Source organism: Lepisosteus platostomus, chromosome 5 (genome assembly GCF_059453375.1).
Source record: "Lepisosteus platostomus isolate fLepPlt1 chromosome 5, fLepPlt1.hap1, whole genome shotgun sequence".
In the NCBI taxonomy this organism is placed as follows: Eukaryota; Metazoa; Chordata; class Actinopteri; order Semionotiformes; family Lepisosteidae; genus Lepisosteus; species Lepisosteus platostomus.
Window position 1 is genome coordinate 14,406,228 of NC_142615.1, and position 16,257 is coordinate 14,422,484.

Consider the following 16,257-nt stretch of genomic DNA (forward strand, 5'->3'; position numbering starts at 1 on the left):
GGACAACATTTCCTTTCTCTCTCTACCTAATGGATTGCAATATCAGCTGCTGCTGTGTGACTAAGAAAGGTTCACCTGCAACTTAAGTAACGTTTGTTTTATGTAAAGACTTGTCGGACAGAACCCTTACTTAACCAGGGGAGCGGGTGTATCTTTGTGGACTCATTTTCAAAAGTAATTGATTACACACAAGGGGACTGAGAACATGTGATTGAAAACTGTCACACAGATATACAATAAGAAGCACTAAAAGTGTTTTTCTCATTTTCTACAATGTCTAAATACAGTTTAAAGAAATAGCCAATGAGTTAGAACAGATCACTACAGCTTGCTACAATTTGTGTTCTAAATTCGTATAGAGCATTCCCATGACTTTTTAAGTAATTTAAGTAATTTTGAATTTTCTTGAATACATTTCAGTGCCTCAGTGTTAAAATATTTTTAAAAATTATGCTGTATTGACAAAGTAAAATGAATGGGTATATCTGACTGTTCTTGGAAATCACCACGTTATGGGCTCAGCCCTGGGTCTGTTATAATGTCACAGGTATAACACAAGCTGAAACATAAAACAAAAACAATGAACAGTTTTATATAGGAAACACTGGCCTTTATTGCCCCTTTTTCAAAGAGAAAGAAAACAGAAACCTTCTCTTTTCTGTCTCAATATACTGCAGTCCAACACACCAACCTAACTGAGAAACAAACTTTCCCCAAAGAAAAGGCTTCAGCAGACGATCTTCCTGCTTCCTTCTGAGGGCATTAAGACCAAATAACACATTTGAACAAAAGAGAAAGGGAGAAACAAGCACAAAAGGGCAGTATCTACAAGTGTCATGTACAGAGCTGGTCGTTTATGAGCACAAGCAGCCAGACCTCAGGACAGGCCCTGTGTGAGAGAGGTGGTCTGACAAGTCTTATACAGGGAAACACCAGGCCCTCCCATTCAGATGGAACGTCAAAACCCACACCTCCTCACACTCAGGTTAGAAGATGTGATGTTTAAAGCAATCAGTATGTCAAGAAGGGCTGTTTACTTTGGCTTAAACCTGTTGACCAGAGGGGTGTCTACCTGGCCATAAAGACAAGATTATCTCATTCCCAGAAACTAGCCATACAGAGTTCTGTAACCACCAGTGAGGACAGAGCCTAACTATAGCTGGAGACATGCTGTATCAAAACAGCCAGCCTTTTCTCTTCTCTGACCTCTAGCATATGTCCTGTCTGACACAATGTCATTGTTTTAACCCTATGAAGCGTACTTCTCTATACACAGAAAAATTAAAAAAACACTATCAGCTAACTCCCATCAGAGCCCTGACTCCTAGTGTTCCTGACTAAACACAGCCAAGCTGGCTCAGAAACGTCCTTACCTGTAGCACCAAGGACATAACCACACCATTTACAGCATGCAGCTCACAGAGGACAGAACAGTCTGACTTCTCAAAGGAAAAGGCCCTGTAAAATATTTCAGAAACAAGGTCAAGGTCTGAGTACAGACTGATACTCCTCACCCCGAGCTACACTTTTCCTGTTGCTCTGTGAACTGGAATTCCATTCCTCTTCTACTATAGACAAAATCAAGAGACCATGATTTCAAAATCATCTTAAGTTGAACACAGTTGTCAGAATTTGAAATGTATCAGAATGTCCAGGTTGTACTGAGGAGTGTCAGATATTAATGCGAAGTTGACTTATGTAAATTACTTTAATTTCTAGATTTTCCCTGGTCAGTAATTCTGCAATATCTACATAATACTCTACATAATTGCACTCTGGACAGGTGAGGAACTCTCTTTATAATCTGCTCTGCTGTATAAATGACTGCTTTCCCAGGTATTATTGTAAAAGAGAAACTGTTCCCAACTGCCCTACTGTGAGGGGTAAATAAAGGCCAGGCTCCATTCTCCATTCTGCTTCCTTGTCACAAATTCTGCAAGCTAACAGGACACTGGATATCGTGCAGGACAGTCCCAGCTCTGTGTTACTGTGAGTATTGAGCTCAATACAGCCTGAATCTGCACTGACTGTCTCCTGTATCACATGTATCTGTACTTTATATAAGAGCTGGGAGACCCAAGCAGTGTGTCTGTCCTGCAGGACAGTCCCAGCTGTGTGTTACTGTGTGTACTGAGCTCCATACAGTCTGAATCTGCACTGACTGTCTCCTGTATCACATGTATCTGTACTTTATATAAGAGCTGGGAGACTCCAGGAGTGTGTCTCTCCTGCAGGACAGTCAGTGCTGTGTTACTTTGTGTATTGAGCTCAATACAGACTGAATCTGCACTGACTGTCACCTTTATCTCCTGTGTACTGTATACAAGAGCTGGGAGACTCCAGCAGTGTGCCTGTCCTGCAGGACAGTCCCAGCTCCTTGTTACTGTGTGTACTGAGCTAGATATGAAACTGCCCAAGACCATCTCCTTCTCGGTGTACACAGGACACCAGGTCAACATCTGCAAGCAGCACTTAACATTTTCAAAAAAAAGAAAAGTTGAAAAGTGTGAAAATAGAACATGGAACAATGAATCACAAAATATATAATAGTCTAGCATAGAGCTGCAGTATAAAAATACAGTGGGTATAGAAAGTCACCACCCCCTTTCAAAATGTGTACCATTTGTTGTATGACACTCTGAAATAAAAACAAATTAAATTAGGCTTGTTCCATTTTTAATTACAGTCAGTAACCCACATTAGCCAAGTGAAAATAAAATTCTAAAACATTCTGAAAATTAATTAATATTAATAATTAATAATTGCTTACACTTATATAGCACTTTTCTGGACACTCCACTCAAAGCTTTACAGGTAATGGGGACTCCGCTCCACCACCACCAATGTGTAGCCCCCACCTGCGTGATGCGACAGCAGCCATAGTGCGCCAGAACGCTCCCCACACACCAGCTCGCAGTGGGGAGGAGAGCAGAGTGATGAAGCCAATTCATAGATTGAGAATTTTTAGGATGCCATGACTGGTAAGGGCCACTGGGAAATTTGGCCAGGATGCCAGAGTTACACCCCTACTCTTCTCGAGAAACGCCCTGGGATTTTTTATGACCACAGAGAGTCAGGACCTTGGTTTTAAGTCTAATCCAAAGGACGGCGAATTTTTACAGTCTAGTCTCCCCGTCACTATACTGGGGCATTAGGACCCACACAGACAGTAGGGTGAGCGCCCCCTGCTGGCCCCACTAACACCTCTTCCAGCAGCAACCTTAGTTTTTCCCCAGGAGGTCTTCCATCCAGGTACTGACCAGGCTCACAACTGCTGAGCTCCAGTGGGTTGCCAGTTGTGAACAGTAAAAAACTTTGTTTGGACAAGTGAACACCCCTCTTACAACTGCATTTGTATCCTTGCTCAGGTATAACCAATCACCTTATAGATCAAACAACAAACTAATTGGCTCCCACCTGCGATCAATTGTGGTGATTTTGATTAGTTCAGAATAAAAGCAGCTGTTTCTAGAAAATTCCAATGCTTTGCATTTCAAAGCAAAGAATCCACTATGGGTGGAATCTGGTGGAGGGTCGGGGGGAACAAGGGGGGGAATGGGACCAGGCGCTCCAGATCCCAGACTCGCCTGGTAAAGGAACCAATGCAGAGCCCAGAACAGAGTGGGCGTCTGGCTTTTAAGGTGGGCTGGATAGGAGGCTGGAACAGGGGACAGGTGAACAAAATCAACTCAGAAGTGAAAGAGCCGGAGCACCCTTAAGGCGGAGGGACTACAATCGTGACAGAATGGGCAAATATTAATCCCTCTAGGTGTGCAAAGTTGGTAGAGATGTATCCAAACAAACTCAAGGCTGTAATTCAAGCAACAAATTTATTAACTCAGGGGGGTGCTCTCTTAACCAGTTATTCAACTTATTTATTTTTAAAATTTTGCTTTCTTTTTTTCCCTTGGATGTTGCAAGGTACGATTTGTTAATAAAGTGGAACAATCTCATTTTATTTGTATTCTTTATGGGCCTTAGGGCAACAAAAGGTGAACATTTTGAAAGCGGGTGGTGACATTCTATACCCACTGTACCTGTTCAAAAAGGCAAATTCTGAGAATGTCTGAGAATTTACAATGTGTAATTGACGCAGTATAAAGTAGGAGACCCCAGCATTGTGTCTCTCCTGCACGACAGGCCCAGCACTGTGTTACTGTGTGTATTGAGTTCTATAAAGACTGAATCTGCACTGTCTCTATTATCACATGTATCTGTACTGTATATAAGAGCTGGGAGACCCCAGCAGTGTGTCTGTCTTGCATGACAGTCTGAGCTCTGTGTTACTGTGTGTATTGAGTTCAATAAAGACTGAATCTGCACTGACTGTCTCTTGTATCACATGTATCTGTACTGTATATAAGAGCTGGGAGACCCCAGCATTGTGTCTCTCCTGCAGGACAGGCCCGGCACTGTGTTACTGTGTGTATTGAGTTCTATAAAGACTGAATCTGCACTGAGTATAATGGCCTAGCATACAGTTACAGTATAAATATACCTGTTCAAAAAGGCAAACTCCGAGAATGTCTGAGAATTGACCATGTGTAATTGACGCAGTATAAAGTAGGCACTTCATAGCTCACAGTTAAATATAACAGAGTAACACTAATTTACCCATCCAGAGCAACCTTAGGAATTACACAGTTGGAAATCTCCACAGCTGTGCTCCCCTACAAGAGAGCAGTAATTCTAGTCTCAGTCTTACATGTTTTATAAAACATGTATTCTACCCCAATGAGACACCACTAATGGAAAAGTCACATTTGATTCAATTAAGCAAGATTTATGATACTAAAATGGACAGGAAGGACAGAGAGATTATGGGCAATGATGGAGATGCAGACAAAGGATTGAAAGGCAGCGACGTAGCAGTGGAAGCGGACAGCAGAGTCTGAAGTGTGAACATTACACAGCGACACAAGTTTTAGGGACTGTAGCTGAGTGAGAGACAAGGAAGACAGTCCTGCTCAGTGAAGAGTAGACAAGGATGAGAGGTCACACCTCTCTTCATCTCTGAATGTACAAGTCAACAGGAAGTGGCTCAGGCACCAGTGAGAGCTCCAAGCTGTCACAGGTCTCTCAGAGTGATAGGGTATCAAACAGCTGGGGGACACTGAGAGCTCATCTAGATGGGTGAGTGACCTTGAGACACTTGATTGACATCTTCATGTCCTTCACTACAGAGCAGAGTTTTAGTGTTGTGTTGCAGTCAGTCCTGTTACTTACACTCTAAAAGACAAAGGTCCACAATTCTCACTTGTTCAACCTGATAGCAGTGATATTGATATGTAAGGAAACACTTCTAATAAAAACATCATGAGAAGAAATGCAATCTGTTAACCCCACACCACCCCAGCCGAAGAGGAGTACACGTAGAGACAAAACAGTTAGACTCTGAGCATGAGCTGGAGACCTGATGCTCGTAAATGCAGGGAGATAAGCTCAGAGAGCAGCTGTAGTTTAACTGATGGTGTATTTCCAAATGCTGAGGATCCTGAGGGGGTTTAGCAAACGTTGGCAGGAGTTAAATCCTGTGTTGTGAATTCTCTCTGAAACATCAGGGAGAGGTAAACTTCCTGACACAGACTCTGGTACAGTTAGTAAATCAAGTCCAGTTCACAGAAGAATAAGCAAGTCCTCGACAGGCAGGAAATGAAATGCAAAATCATTTAGATTAAATCAAAACCGAGAGAAGATCACATTTAAAACTAGACAAGTGCAGGGTTTTCAATAAATTTTAAACAACAAAACACTGAATGTGACACAGCAGGATTGGAACTGTCACACACTTCTCCTGTTTCACTTTCATTCTCAGAGAAAAGGAAGCTCATCGTGCAGCACTTCCCTCTGTGGTTTCTCTGGGTTATTCTTCAGCATTTTGTCCTGCTGACCTGTGTTCCTGCAGGTCACCACACCTCTCACAGTGTTGTAATTTCTGAGAAGTGTTGTCATTTCTGAAAATCATTCATTTTTTACTCTTCATAAGAACCTCTGTTGCTGCCTGGTGATGCCCCACTCCTCCAGACGCTGATGCCTCTTGCCTGGCCTGAGGCTCAGAGCACACTTATCCACTGGGCTTGACCCCTGAGCTTTCCCAAAATACACCTGTCCTTTGATGTCCCTCAATAAAGCATCTTTCATCCTGTCTATTTCATGTCATGAGACCCCCAGGCTTCTTAGCCCTGTTCAACTCCAGACAGACCCCCTTGTTCCTCTCCTGAGAGAGGCCAGTGAGTTCCCACACAGTCACTCACCTGACCAAATGCCTAAGTGCAGCATCTGTTGTTGTTGATGTGTGATCAGGAACACCTCACTTTCTAAAGCAGCTCCGGTACCTCTTCTAGTCCACTCAGTCTCTCAGCGATGCGTGCTCCTATCCTAACAGCTGGTGGCGTTCTCAGTTATAAACGCACACAACTGGACAGGAGACACAGTGAGAGAGAGGCAATAACAGAGAATCTCTCAGTAATAAACACACACAACAGGACAGGAGACACAGTGAGAGAGAGGCAATAACAGATAATAGCTCATTAATAATTATACTCTAAACAGGTGGGGAGCTGTCTTCTGCACCCTTAGAACAAGATACCTCCTGCAAACTTTCTCAAACAGTTAAGTGCTCTTCTGTATAAATGACTGCTGCAGTAAGTGCCCTACTGTAAGGGTGAATAAAGGCCTGGCAGCTCAGCCCTGCACCTGCACCCTTTGCACAGCTGTCAGCTCTGGTGATCTTTCCAGCTCTGATCTCCAGCTCTGCACTCTAGTCCTGTGTCCTGTACTGGGCTTGATTGCTCCTGGTTCTGTCCCTTCTGCAGCATGCCAGCCACATTCTCGTGGGCGATGCAGCCTGATAACATCTTTCCAAAACCAAGGTACAGAATTATAGAAAATATCCAATAAAAATCACAACAGGGACATACAGACTGTAAAGCAATCAGTCATAGATCCTAGATATACAGTATGATGGATCCAGATTATTTTGAGGGTTATCAGACAGTAACAAGTTCTTATATAATAATAAACCAAGGGAGAGCCCCTGGTGATTCCCCGAAGAAAATAGTGCTATACAGATGCAGCCATTCAAAATGCAACCCCATACCATGCGAAAATACCCACAGTTCACTGCTTTGTACTGCGGTACATGATTTGGCTGGCCAAAATGAGCGACGGGGGCACTTGTGGTGCATTGGTTGTTAGTGAAACAGTTTAATCTACGCCCTACACCCTAAAATTATCCTTTAGTTGTAAAATTCCATATAAAGATCCAATACTATGTGGATTAAAACATGCACAGAAAAGAGATTAAATGATTAAATCTTTTCACTAACAACCAATGCACCATGAGTGCCCCTGTTGGTCATTTTGGCCAGCCAATCACATACCGCGGTACAATGCAGTGACCTGTGGGTAATTGCATGTGGTACAGGGTTGTACCGTGCATTTTGAATGGCTGCATCTGGATGTAACCGAATGAAAGAATTTGATGCTTAAAATGTTAAGGAAGAAAGTGGAATAGTGGTGTGTATTTTTTATTTGAACTACAAATACCAGCCATATACAGCTTACATAATATGTCTATGTTCCTAAATTAATATAGTTTATGAGCAATCTCCGAGAAACAATTATAGGCATGGTGAATTGGAGATTGGAGATTCTCAAAATTTACTTTGTATGATTGGAAACGAATATGTGATTGGATCAACGACATGCTGTGGTGTTACTATTTGTTAACAAAAAAATAAAGTCTTTTCTTGTGTCACAATGTCACGATTATAGTTCCCCCTCCTTAAGGGTGCTCCAGCCCTTTCACTCAAGACTTAATTCATGTGCACCTGCTTCCCATTCCCAGCCCACCTTAAAAGCCAGGCGCTGATGCTCATCCGGGCTCTGCATCTGATTTCCATATCGTGCGAGTCCGGGACCTGGAAGCACCTGGTCCCGTTAAGATTTTAACCTCTGTTCCCGTTCCTGTTCCCCGTCTGCCGGTTCCGACCCGGCCTTCGTGGTTTTTAATTCCTTCTTCTGATGGATCTTCTGGTTTTGGACTTACCCTTGTGTTTTGGATATTCCCAAAGGACTACTCTCTCGGATTGTTCGCCTCGGCCACACCTCCCCCGTGCACCAGCGCACCTTGGACACGCCCCCCTGTCTTCAGCCCCATATTCCTGCATGACGTTTCCCCAGTGTTTCCCCACTCCGTCGGACTGTGTCGTCCGCATAGGGTCCGGAAAGAACTGTTCGTTACACACAACAGTTAAACTGATGCAGACGGTTACAAAGAAAGTGGACCACTGTAATACTTTGAGCTTACAGCCTGTCCAACGTCATTCATTATTAATACTATAAGTAATATCTTCCATAAAGACTTTGATGCATAAAATATTTCTGCAGAATTAAAATATTTATGATGAAGGTGGAAGGTTGTGTACTTTTGTCCAACTGAGCAATCTTGCTGTTATAAAATACACCGACTTTTTAATGTTTCATGATTAACATGCTGTAATACACAGTTTAAAATTCTTAAAAGTCTAAAGAGCATACAACTTAAAGTCTTAATGGGAAAAAGATTGTCCTTCAGCAGTGACTGGGCATTTTCTGGAGACTGCTCAAATGCTGGACATGAGAGGTTAAGCTTTATTAGCTCCACCTGGCAGTTTTACAAGGTGATTCTGGATACTATTAACATAAAATGCGGTATGACGTGTTATGACGTGTTGTGACGTGCCAAACCTACTGCGTTATACAGCAGTGTACTCCATGCATTTTGGCTGCATCTGTATATCAGAACCATAGAAGCTTTGATGTTACTTTCAGTGGTACATACTTAGCTTAAATACGTGTTATAGTATATTGTATATAAATACACAAATTATTGTTTGTGCTGTTTGCTGGGGGACAAAACTTCATGGAATTGAGCTGGGTTCACGTGGTCTGATCCACAGACATAGCTCTTCACCTCTAGAGATCTATGTGTTAATGAAGACCCAGTGTAACGGAAGCGTTCTTACGGGACCCTTTGCAGACGACACAATCTGGGGATGAGTGAGGGAAAACACGGGGAAAAAAGCATGCAGAAGTCAGGAATGACAACAGGGGGCGTGTCCATGGTGCACAGTTGTTCAGGGGGGTGAGTCCGGGGCAAACAATCCAAAACAGAGTCCAATGGGAAATCCAAGACGAGGCGGTCCATCCTAGACGAAGACAAACAGGATTAAAAACCGTAGCGGGATCCGGTGGAGGGTTGGGGGGGAACAAGGGGGAGAATGGTTCCAGGCGCTCCCGATCCCGGACTTGCCTGGTACGGGAACCAATGTAGAGCCCGGAACAGAGAGAGTGCCTGGCTTTTATAGGGAGGCAGGAACCGGGAGCAGGTGCACAAAATCACCTCAAAAGTGCAACAGTCGTGACACCCAAAAAACCTACAATCGTGACACCCAGTGTCTGAAGCACAGTTATTGTTCTCTTGATGGAGAGATATTAGGGATTGGGAGGTCACTCTGTAAATAGTTGCTGTCAAAAGAAGTCAGCCTCTTGGACTTGGTCACATTTTATTGTGTTATGTATTTAATGGGGACTGTTTTGACATTGATTGACACAAAAATCTCTATTCTGTCAAAGTGAAAGCAAAATTCTACATTCTCCTAATTCTGATTTTTCTAAATTAATTATAAATACAAAACCAAAAATAACAATCTTATTACATGTCAAACCTGTATACTTAGTCTTCAAGTTATTTGCTTGTTGCTAAGCTACAGCTTCCTTTGTAGTTAAGCTGAACAAGCCACTACCTCTTAAAGCAGCTTACAGAAGCAACTCTAAAGCACACAGTGACTAGTGCATACACTCAATGTAACTTAATATATTTGAAAAAAAGGCCGACACTAAAGTAATCTATTATTGTTTTCTGTAATGTGTTTTTATTCAATTTTTTTCTGATTCAGTACAATTTTAATATTTCCATTTTTTGCACTTTTTACCCTCTGAACAACAATACTAATCTGATTGGATTGATGATCATAAATATGCCTCAGTGTTCTTATTTTGATAATCCAGTTTTGGGTGTGTCAGGGAAACAGTGATAAATATGTTGTGATTTCCTAGACATTAGAAATGAGTCCTTAGCTCTGACTACAGAGTTAAGACAGACTGAAAAAAAGTTACCTGCAGGGAGTAAGTGGCAAACACAGGGTAGAAAGTGTAGGAGTGAAGCAGAAACAGGATGCACTCTGTTGAATCTTGAATAAAATAACAGTTATTATTAGAACTGCTGCCATTTGCAAAATCAACACCTTCTGTGGTGCAAAAACATGTACATAAGCAGTTTGTGAATGTGTATATGTGATGTTGGAGTCTGTCACTGTGCAGGCCCCTGTACTGCAAAATGAATAAATCTGGCTCTGTTGAGTTCTCAGTCTTTGATTTCTGAGTTTGATTGTAATGTTTGGCATGAGAATGTACATTATTCTCACTGGATTGGTAGCCAATTAAGTATAAATTCAGGTGACCAATTCCAGTTCTTAATAGGGTCGTAAAGGTAGCCTACCTCTCAATGTGGCTAGATTTTGAAAAGAGACGCCACATGTTATAGGGTATCCAGTCTGCAAGATGACTGTGAATTTGCTTTTTAATTTTGTAAAATGCATCCCTTCATTGAAGACTGAGTTACAACTTGGGCTGCATCATAAGCTTTGTGCGAATACACTCCCTTTAGTAGTCTGTTGAGCTCAATGATAAGAACTGTTAAATCTGATCTAAATATTAGCTAAGTAGCAGTCCTCCAGTTCAAATTCAGATTTTGGATGTAAAGACACTTTCCAGATAAATTCACTAGGAATGACAACACTCAAGATCAAAGCGTGATTAACTATTATGGGGTGGATATTGGCTTAACCCACTTGGCTGAGGGCCGACCTCCTGGCTGTCAGGCCCTCTGCAGCCAGAGGGTGCTCCTTCTCTGTCCTGTCCCTAGTTTCCTGCCTGTCGTCCTTCTGGTCCCTCTCTTTCCCTTGGGCTATATATTTCTGGGTCTTGCACTCTGCCCTCACTCAGCATTGACGTTCGGATGTCCTGAGACGCGCCTAGCACCAGGTCACCCCACGCCCGCTACCTGAGGGCATAGGTTTCTATACTGCACTCCTGAACTCTAACGAACTAACGAGCCCGGGCCTTTTTCCTGTTCCGCCGCATATGGGTCTTTTTCCGCTCTCCTGCCTCTCCACGGTTAGTCCCTTTGGACGTCCGTGACACTGGCCATAGGACAAGGAGGCCAAGACCCCCACGGGGGGTAACCAAGAGGTAGGCAAAAGACGTACGTGAGGGAGAGTAGGAAATCGCGTTGGTATTTATAGCTTTTGGGAAAGGAATGGATTGTCAGGCGCAATTGCTTGGTAAATGTCATCCCTCTGTCATCCCTCCCGAACTTTCGTTATAAACTCCATTTAGTAAGCTAAATACATAGTAAGTCTACACAATTTCCTGTCACATCATTTTACAATGTTTAATAAACACAGTATAGACATGGCCCTTCATAGCTCACAGTATTTGCCCATCCATAACAAACACAGGAATTATTTTACAGTATGTAATCAGATGATTATTTTGTCCTTTGCCCTGCTAATCTGTTTCTGTACACAGCAAATAAAGACAATCTCAACCTACTTGCGCTGATCTGTCCCCATGACCTGTGATACTGTCATCCCTGCCACTGTCAACAAATTTCAGGGATTAAATTTTGCAATGTCATGTACATACAGTATGCAATTTAAAATACACCTCTGTATGGTTTCATTTTGACCTTTCATTTTACTTCTTGTTTTTTCATGTTGAGCAATGCACATGCTGGGGGCTATTTTTAATTTGCTGCTGCTTTCACAGCATGGTTTCCTGTAAACTGTGTTTGAACTAAAGGTTAGTGGAGGGGTAGTGCTCTGCGGTTAGTTCTTGCAGTTGCAAGTTGTTGAACAGCAGTTCTACCTTCACTGGTAGCTTCAGGAATAATAAAATAGGGTTATTGACTGAAAACAGAGTAAAATAAGTTTTTCTTTTTCTGTGCTGGAGTTTGTTCTACCAGAGATTTTAGAGCACATTTTACAGCTCTTGTCCTTTATCCTGAACAAACCCATAGTCGTTACAATACTTTCTTATATATGATAATACAGTAAATCTCTTCTTCTACCCATACGTGTTCTCACAGAGATTTTACAGTCTTTTGGATAAAAGAAATCATGTGGTTGAACCAGACAGATGTATCCAATCAGAAACTGACCCATGAGAATTGGGTGAATTAATGGTTAATTAATGATTAATAAACTGAGGGAGGTGGTGGGTGACCAGAAGACAAACAGACGGGAGACAGATATGTGAGGTGTTTTGAGTCTTTATAAATTACGAGTGTTAGAGCAGCTGATAAGAGCGCTCAATTGTATTAAGTCGCTGTGATATTTATTGACATGTTCTAATTGATTTGCAATGTTTTAGATCTAGACTTACCCAACAAATTCTCTGCGAGTGTGTAAGTGCGTAGCTGTGTAATAAAGTATTTCTGTCAGTCCTCACAGTGAAGCTGCCCCCATACAATCAGCCAAAACTATGAAACTCCATGTTCATAGTGCTTTTTCTTGAGATAGAGCAACTATTGTATATATTTCAATTGAGATTGTATTGTAGTTCTCAGTCTGCAATATCCCTCCTTCTGTTAGAGGCTCTGATACAAGGGTGTGCAAGGGGAGTTACTTTACTACAATAAGGATGGACATCTAGTCTGCATAGTCTAGCAGTCTGTCACACAGGCAAATACTTTTTGAGCATGAAGTCAGCTGGACTCCCTCTGCAGCTACCCACCTGAACTACTACCGCCTACAGCTGCTGCGACCCACTATGCCTTCCTTCAAATCTTTTTCTAGATCTCTTCGTCATACCTTCTCTTCCTCCCTGGGCCACTTGCCCGCTTCTTTCACTAAACCAGCATTCCGTCTCTTCACAGCTATCTGTTCCAAGACCAGGCTTTCTAACAACCTTCTATTCCTTTACAGATGTCGTTGACATAATATCATCCCTAAAGGATTTCGCCTTAAATTTAATACCTTTTCTTTTGACTCTGATACCACCCAGAGTAACACTCAGAGACTTCTAAAACAATTTTCTAGGAAACTAATGCTCTCTACCATTTTCTCCCTCAAAAAACAGATTATCCTTTCCGACAACAACATCAAAGAGGCTAAGGAATTTCTACGGCTGACAGCTCCACATCATCTTCCCTTCATAACTAACCTCATTAGATCTCTCAACTCTAAACTCTACCAGTTTCTCACTACAGAGAAGGACAAAAAACTCAGTCATCTTCTACAGAAGAAAACCATCAACACCCCGGACACCCTCACCAACCCTAACCTTGTTGTCACCATACCTTCTGACCTTTCCCTTTCACAGGATGAGCGATCCCTCCTCAGCAAAGGGCTCAGTTTTGTACCAGTTCCCAGGAAGCTGGACATCCCCCAGACCAATGTCGACCTTAACCGCTTTTACCGCAGGATCCCTCTCAGAACACATTTTGCTGACAATTCCTCTTCACAGGCAGCTGATAACAACCCAGTTATTGATGTCATTAACAACATTAATCCCAAACAGAGCTGTTGGACTCCCTCCTCTGGCCGTTTTCCACCAGTTGATTATTTCATCAACCAATGCACTAATCAAGCTCCCAAGGCACTCTCTATACCCAGTAAACATAGGTCTAACCTCACCCAAGGAGAAAATCAGGCGCTCCAGTCTCTCCGCAACAGGGATGATATTGTCATCAAACCAGCGGACAAAGGAGGTGCTGTTGTGGTGTGGCGTAAAGATCTATATATCTTTGAAGCCTCTAGACAACTAACTGACACTTCTGCCTACCTCCCTCTCCAACAGGACCCTACCACTGACTACCAAAAGGAAGTGGTATCCACCATTTCCCTTCTTATCAGCAGTAACAAGCTCCCCCAGGAGGCGAACCGGCTCATCATGGAACATCCACAGGTATCTCAATTTTACCTCCTCCCCAAAATCCACAAACTGGACACCCCTGGACGCCCCATCGTATCAGCATGTAACTATCCAACTACTTACATCTCAGCCTTTCTCGACAGCCTCATGAGACCGCTGGTTGAAGATCTTCCCTCATACATCAAAGACACCAACCACGCGCTCCAACTTTTCAATGATTTCCAATTTCAGGGTACCGAATGCCACATTTTTACCATGGACATCACATCTCTGTACACCATCATTCCCCATAATGATGGCTTTACAGCCCTCAAGCACACGCTGGACAAACGCACAGTGCTTGATCCACCCACCCACACCCTGGTATGCCTTGCAGAATTGGTCCTCACACTGAACGCATTCTCTTTCAATAATCTTTTTTACCAACAGGTCAGTGGAGTTGCCATGGGCACCAGAATGGGACCCAGCTATGCCAACATTTTTGTCGGCTGGGTAGAAGAACGCTTCTTCACTTCCTACACTGGCTATGTCCCTGACTTCTACAAACGATATATTGATGACTGCGTTGGTGCCGCCACATGCTCCAACGATCAGCTTGAGTTCTTCCTCCACCATTTCACCAACTTCCACCTGTCCCTCAAATATACGGTTAACATATCTTCCACCACTCTTCCGTTTCTAGACATCCACTTGTCTATCAACTACCCCCGACTGTCCACTTCAGTTTATTACAAACCCACGGATTCACACAGCTACCTCCTGTACAGCTCATTTCACCCCAACCACACTAAAAACTCTCTTCCTTTTTCACAGTTCCTTAGGTTACGACGACTATGCAGCGACGACATCGACTTCGAGAACCAAGCCCTCGAAATGTACTCATTTTTCATCAACAGAGGATACCCCAGCAGTGTGATTGACAGGGCCCTTGCCCGACCCAAAAACACCCCCCGGACCAACAACCTGATCAGGAACTCCCGCCGTAACAACCGCATTCCTTTGGTGCTTCCTTACCACCCTAACACACTTCCTATCCCCAGGACCATTAACCACAACTTTTCCATCCTACAGGATGATCCCTCCATTGGGGCCCTCTTTTCTGATCGCCCTATCATCTCATATAGCCGACCACCTAATCTGCATAACCTCCGTGTTCACAGCTCCCTTGACCGCCCTAAACAACCATCCACACCAGGCACTTTCCCTTGCAACAGAGCTCGCTGTATCACCCGCAAGTACACAGCCACCACCACACTCATGCAAGGCCCCTCAGGACAACTCCGGATCACCCAGACAGCATCTTGTACCTCCAGCAACCTTATTTACTGTATCTCTTGCAGTAAATGCCCAGTTTCTCTCTATATTGGAGAAACAGGAAGGAGACTCGGAGACCGCTTCAAGGAACATGTCAGGGATGTGAAGATTAAAGATCTCTCCAAGCCCATTGTTTCTCATTTCACCTCTGACAGCCACGACCACTCTAATCTCTCCGTCTGTGTTCTCAAAGACGGTTTTCTGAACTCATACATCAGAAAGACCACCGAAACTAAAATTATTCTGCAGCTAGGATCACACATTCTCCCTTCCCTTAACGACAGACTACTGTTCTTTTAAATTTTCTCCATTCATTGGAAGTTTCATTTCACACCTCTCTGCACCCATTCTGACTTCACACCTCTTGATTGGCCTCTCTTTCTGTCCCCTGCTCCCGCCTCTCACTCCTCCTCCCTCCCAACCTTTGTTCTCCCGCTACTTTACCTTTGCCTACTGCCCTGTCTCTCTCACACCTGAAGAAGGCTCCACAGCCAAAATGTTGTGTTCTCTTTCTTCTTTTTTTCAGCATGGAATAAACCTATTACTTGTTACTCTGAAAACATTTCTGGGCTGTCGCGTGTTTATTTCAGCACATAAAGCGCACCAGTCCAACACGTCGGCCGGGCGCGCGGCGCCTCCGCCCTCTTGTGGCCTTGCGGCGTCAGAGCAAGATGCTCCTTCTCGCTGCCTTTCCGCTGTGTTGCAGAGCCCCGAGAAGGAACCTGGAGCACACATTGTGGGGGGCGGGGGACCGTGTTCGCGCTCTGCCCCCGGTCTCTTGCGCGAGTACTAAATCTCACGGCGCCAGCCAGCGGCCAGGAGACAAGTACAATATCGCGTGACACGGGGGCCTCGTCATTGATTGTTACATATGAGACGGGGATTAGGAGGAGACCCCAACTGATTGGTAAAGGGGAACACTAACACCAGAGTGACACCCCCGGCGTCTCTTTTTGAGAGACG